This window comes from Orycteropus afer, unplaced genomic scaffold (assembly GCF_000298275.1).
Source record: "Orycteropus afer afer isolate SDZICR_OR568_19922 unplaced genomic scaffold, OryAfe1.0 scaffold00253, whole genome shotgun sequence".
Classification (NCBI taxonomy): domain Eukaryota; kingdom Metazoa; phylum Chordata; class Mammalia; order Tubulidentata; family Orycteropodidae; genus Orycteropus; species Orycteropus afer.
In genome coordinates, this window is record NW_006921840.1 from 749,929 (window position 1) to 756,290 (window position 6,362).

Consider the following 6,362-nt stretch of genomic DNA (forward strand, 5'->3'; position numbering starts at 1 on the left):
ATGGGGTAGGCACAATTGTGGAAACAATCTTAAACAGGACCAATAAGAATTTGGATCATCAACCCATGGTACTTATTGCAAACTGATTTCAAAAACTGTTCAGAAAACAGGACTAGCTGAGTCCTGGAAAGAAGGAGACTCTCTTTCCATCAGATCTTTGAACTGGTTCATTTCAGTTCAGCTTCTGCTGAGAATCTGCATTTCCACCTCAGCTATACAGAATCTGGATTGGCATTTTAACAAGACCCCGGTGACTCTTGAAGATCTTGTTAAACTGTAGATTCTGGTTCAGTCTCTCTGGAGTGGAAATGCACATTCTCAGCAAGAGGCCGAATCTGACTGACCCAGTTTGAAGCCCTACTTTCCATTTGGTCACGTACCAACCTAGGCACCCCTTCCTTCTATGGGGCTTGGATAGGCCTGGGAAGCAAGCAGATCAAATATTAAATATTGTCCTATACCTTGGACTAGGCCTCATCTATGTTTGCTTCCAGGTCAAACAGTTATTTCATTTGCACTTAACTCTAATTGATGTTATGAAATTTTTTATACCCAAGTGCAAAACCAATACATTAGGGCACATTTAGTGGCAATATGAGGTTATATATAGGCTATTCACACTCAGGATTTTACATTTGAAGAGATATAATTTAACATACTCAAGCATTATTGAGTGATTTTCTTATAATGGGGGTTCTAAGGCTGAAAGACCAATTCTGAAAATTAAGTAATTCTCTGTAAGATTCTTTTTGCATGACTAGAATATATACTCTAAAGCTTGATGGAGCCTTGGGCACAAAGACATTTAGTGAATAATTTAAAGTGCCTATTATGTCATGATACCAGTTGACATGGCGATATGATTTTTCACTTCTGTTTTAAAAAAGTCACCTGAGGATATATTGTGTCCTCTCCACTCTACCAGTCAATCAGAGAACTGGTATCTTTCCACATGCAGAAATAATACATTACCATTGCCGTAGCTGAAAATATTAAAATTTAAATTACATTCCATCCTGCTGTCAAGATTGTATTAACCAAACTTAAATATACAAAAAACGACAGTAGAATAAAATACAGAGTATGATAAATTACTAAGCTTCTCAATTTCATATATGTGGAGAGAGAGATGAATTAAGAACTTGAATTTCCATGCCCAAACTTGTCTCAGTGTCCCAGCATTTATAGAAAAGGAATGTAAAAAAAGATTTTAAATTAGCACCCAATGCTACCCCTAGAAGTTATTGTCACAGTCAAACTACAATCAATTTAAAATGTATGTTCACCATCAGTGTTGGATGACTCAATAAGCAAGGTAAGCATAGGTTTACTTGTGCTTACTTATTAATCTGTAGTGAACAATTTCACATTTTTTCACCACAGCAAAGATGCTACTTCTAGGTATGGCTCTGACCAAAGAGTTCTGTGTACTCCTATGGAGAGCACCTTTGGGAGTTAGGGAAAACTTAACCTAAGAAGTGACATGAGCAGGGTTTTAAAGGCTGAGGAAAACTGTTCACTACAGATTAATAAGGAGCTCTGGTGGTGTAGTGCCTAAGGCATTTGACTGCTAACCAGAAGGCTGGCAGTTCAAACCCACCAGCCACTTCTCAGAAGGAAGTTTGGGCAATCTACTTTCATAGAGATACTGCCTCGGAAGGCCACGCTTAGCCTGCTTCTTGGGTAATCCACCCCTGCACAAACCTGTAAGCATCCAGAATGAACTCTGAGCTCCTGCAGTAAGTGCTCTGGGGAAAGAACTCTGTGGACTCCTGCAGAGGGAGCCTTTGGGAGTTAGGGAGAAAAAAGATGACATTGAGTGGAGTCTTGAAGGTTGTGTACAGGCTCTCCAGGAGGAGAAAAGGGAAGCTAGTATTTGTAGCAGAGTGAACAGTGGGTTCAGAAGCACAGAGATATGTGCGGAAAGGCTTAACGTCTCTGAGGAATGTTCAGAAGCAAAAGGTGCGTGGGGGCAGCAGCAAGAGATGAAGCTGATGCGGTATGTGGCCGCATCTGTCTTCCTGGCGTACTGGCAGACACACAACTGTTTGAATGAATTGGTTCAATGAGGAGAGAGACAATCAATATCAATTCATTGATTCATTCATTCCAATACACATTGAATACCTCAGGCTCCAGGCTGCAGCAACATTAAGATGCTGCTTATTGTTTTATACAACAGCAACTGTAAGGCTGGTTTCAAAGGCAAATTCATTCTTAGGTGCAGGCTTTTCCCTGTATAGTCACCTTGTCTTCTCAAGAAGCACATTCTACTGTTCTCCTCTGTAGTGGGCTGGACTTCAGCTCAGGAGCCTCTCTAAAGCAGTTCATAACTTATCAACACCCTGTATAGAAATCAGGGCTTCCAACAGGTTCATTTCCATTTGACCCCCTGTTAAGAATTTGCATTTCCACCCCAGATATACTGAATCAGAATCTGGATTTTAACAAGATCCCCAGGTGAGTCTCATAGAGCCCCACGTGATTCTATACCTGAGAATTACCTGGGAATCTTGTTAAAATGCAGATTCTGATTCAGTGTAACTGGGGTGGAAATGCAAATTCCCAGCAGGGGGTCTAGCTGGAATGAACCAGTTACAAGTCTTGCTTTTGGGGTATTTTTTCAATGTTCATTATATAACAACCTATTTCCGGTATGTGTGGGGTATGCATGTGTGTGCATGTGCATGTGTATAAGACAGAAAGAGGAAGCAGAAAATTATTAATGATTTGGATAGAACAGCATAACTATGGTATTTGGAATGGTCAGGAGAATCTGCCACCAATCTGAGATCTCACTTCTATTAACGCAACAGAATTTGTGGAGAGGTAAGATGCGTACTTCTCTCTTAATTCCCTCTCATTTCTCTGTTGAAATAGTGGCAGATTACATAACTCCCACCAGGCTGCAAATAAGCTACACTCAAAAAAGTGATGGATGTGAGCATGTGAGCTGTCATGTAATAAAGATAAAGATTTTTTTTTCTCTGAAAATGTATAGCTTCATGGAGAGACATAGTCTGCCTGAACTTGTGCAATTATTATGAACATTCTGTAAGTGATAGAAAACAAGCCTGTAATCAGCTTTATAAATGAGTGCCAGGCAGTTCCTAATAACTAATGCACATTGCATGCAGGAAACCTCTCTTGAGGCATGGTTCCTGGAATCAGACATTCAGTATTAATTACCAGGCAAGTTTTCTTCAGCGGGAAATGGAAAACTACAGACTCAAAGATCTAAAAATATTAGCATTGCACTATACATGGCTAGCTTAGGCAGATATGGGGTCACTGAAATGTTGTGAAATCACTGAGCTGCAACTGAAATTGTCACTTAACACCTCAATACCACCCACCTGGGCTTGGCGGGTGAGGAGGGAGTGACCACAGAGAAGATAACAAAACTGAGGAGCACAGAAAAGGAGAAAGAGAGTCATCAAACTCCAACTTTGCTTATCACAATTTTGCCAAAGGCTGGCCCCAAAATACACTTTACAGTAACAGTTAATATTTATTGCATTATTTCTATGTGCAATCAACATGCATTATCTCACAATGACTTTGTGAGAAAGTGTCCCCATGTCCATTTTACAAATGAAGAAAATAAATTGGGGGAGGCCAAATGACTTCCCAAGACCATGAAACTACAGAGTGACAGAATTAGTCCTCTAATCTAATCATCTGCATAACCGCTGTGGTATATTGATACTCTAAAAGGAAAAACAAACCCTTGGGAATCTTAAAATTCAAAACCTAGAAAGAACATTAAACCCTTTATTTTTGAGAGGATTCTGACTCATAGTGACCCTATAGGACAGAGTAGAACTGCCCCATAGGGTTTCCGAGGCTGTAATCTTTACAGAAGCAGATTGCCACATCTTTCTTCTGTTGAGCGGCTGGTGAGTTCTAACTGCTGACCTTTTGGACAGCAGCTGAGCACTTAACTGTACCACCAAGGCTCCTGGGAGGAATCCTAGATATAAAATACTATATTCTGCATTTTTAATAGAAAGGAACCAATGTTCAAAGTGATAGGGTGATCCAGCCAAGGGCATGAAACCTCTAGTCAATTGCTTCTTCCACTTTACTATTCTCAGTTAATACAGGTCCCCCTCACTTTTCCCACCTCCCCCAATTCCCACTATTCAAAAGTACAGCCTTCCACACACTTCACCAAAGAATACATTCAGACAACTAACAAACACATGAAGAAATGTCATTGGAGAGATGCAAATCAAAACAATGAGGGATTGTCTCACCCCAGAACTAATAGCAAAGTTTAAAAAAAAAAACAGAAAACAGCAAATGCTGGTGAGGATGTGCAGAGGCTAGAGCCCTCATACACAGCTGTAAAACAGTGCAACCACTGTGGAAAATGGTCTGATCCTTCCTTAAAAAGCTGGAAATAGAAATATCATATGATCCAGCAATCCAGTACTCAATACATATCCTAGAGAATTAAGGACCATGACACGAACAGATATATGCATACTCATGTTCATCACAGCACGATTCACAATAAACAAAAAGATGGAAACACCCTAAATGCCCATCAACAGAAGAATGGATCATCAAACTATGGTACATACATGCAATAGAAAACTACACAACATTAAAGAACAACGATGAATCTGTGAAACAGCTCATAACATGGATGAACTTAGAGGTCACTGGGAGCTCTGGTGGCGTAGTGCCTAAGGCATTTGACTGCTAACCAGAAGGCTGGCAGTTCAAACCCAACAACCACTCCTTGGAAGGAAGGCTGGGCAATCTACTTCTGTAGTGATACTGCCTCAGAAACCTAAGGAGGGGTCGCTATGAGTCAGATCCAACTCGACGGCAGTGAGTGAGAGGTCATTATGCTGACTGAAGTTAGTCAATTACAAAAGGACAAAAATTGTGTGAGACCACTATTGTGAAAATTCAAAAGGGTGTCACAAAAAAAGAAATCTTTGAGGGTTACCAGGGGTGAGTGGGGAAGGGAGGGTAAACCACTAACTAGAGGGTAGACACATTAACTTCAGTGAAGGAGAAAAAAAATAGTACGAGAATAAATAAAATGTATTTTTTTTAAGAGTAGTGTTCCTACAAAACCCTTTCTAAGCCAAAATGGCACAAAGCAAAGAAGCAGTTACCATTAATTTACATGGAAAACATTTTTGAGCATTCCAAGACCTGAAAAACAAGCTACCAAATTATTCCAAATAACACATAAAGCCTAAACTAACACTAACATGTAGTGTTCACAGACCCATTTCCAAGCTATGGTGGCTGGATGCTGAGCGTAGTTCCTGATAGGACCTTGACACCATTCTTGCTCGGAGTGTGCGCTGCCTCTTTAATAGCTTGCTGCAAAATAAGGGAATACTAGTTTTGCTTTTCACCTTTTTTTTGTAAAAGTGAAAATCCTCATCTGATTTTTCAGTTAGCAAAAACAGGTACTAACGAAGGTCTTTAGCAAAAGCGAAGTGGCATAAAGCGAACTTTTGAAAAGTGAGAGATACCTTTATTTCTTAGAGCTGATTCAGTATTAGGCTTCTTCTGTGTAAAACCCTGCAACCTTGTACTAGTAACTATGGGAGACAGAGGAGACAAAGATCATATTATTTCTAGCATCCGGATCTTTTCATAGAAGTTGGAAGAAGCAAAAGCCTCAGGTTATGGTCATTTCAGAACACTCTCAAACAAGGCAAGCCCAAAAAGCATTAGCTAGGTTCTTAAGTGCAGAAAGGAAATGGAAGAATGCTGTGATCAGAGCCAAGGAAGGAGAAGAAATGCTTCCAAGAAGTGGCAGGTTCACTATCTTTACTTGCAGCCTCATGAAAGAATTTGCCCACCCAAGGTCACTGCTGGGTATGTGAGGCTAGGCCTAAAGATGTTGGTTAGATTTGGAGCTTACCACTTATACATTAGCTGATGTCAGAAGAACACCTCCAGGCTTCTCTCCCTAGTCCATCTTAGTCTGCAATTTCAGCTGAAACTTGCTCAGCATCATAATGACACATAAGCCACCATGGCCAGATGGCTGGTGGCTGTGCAGGAAGTGCATGGGTCAGGAACTGAACCTGGTCCCAACATGGAAGGCAAGAATTGTATCACTAAACCACTAATACCCAATTGCCAACCCATCATGGGGATGGCGCAGGACTGGGCAGCATGTCATTCCGTCGTACATGGAGTTGCCGTGAGTGGGGGACCGACTCTACCACACAGCTAATAAGAAAAACTTATTCATCAACAGGCTACACATCCTAGAATAGATCATTTTACCACCATGACTTGGTTTCTTTGTTTACCAATTTCGTCTTACTTGATGGATCTTATAAGGCACTACCATGATTACAACTAAATGTTTACAGGGT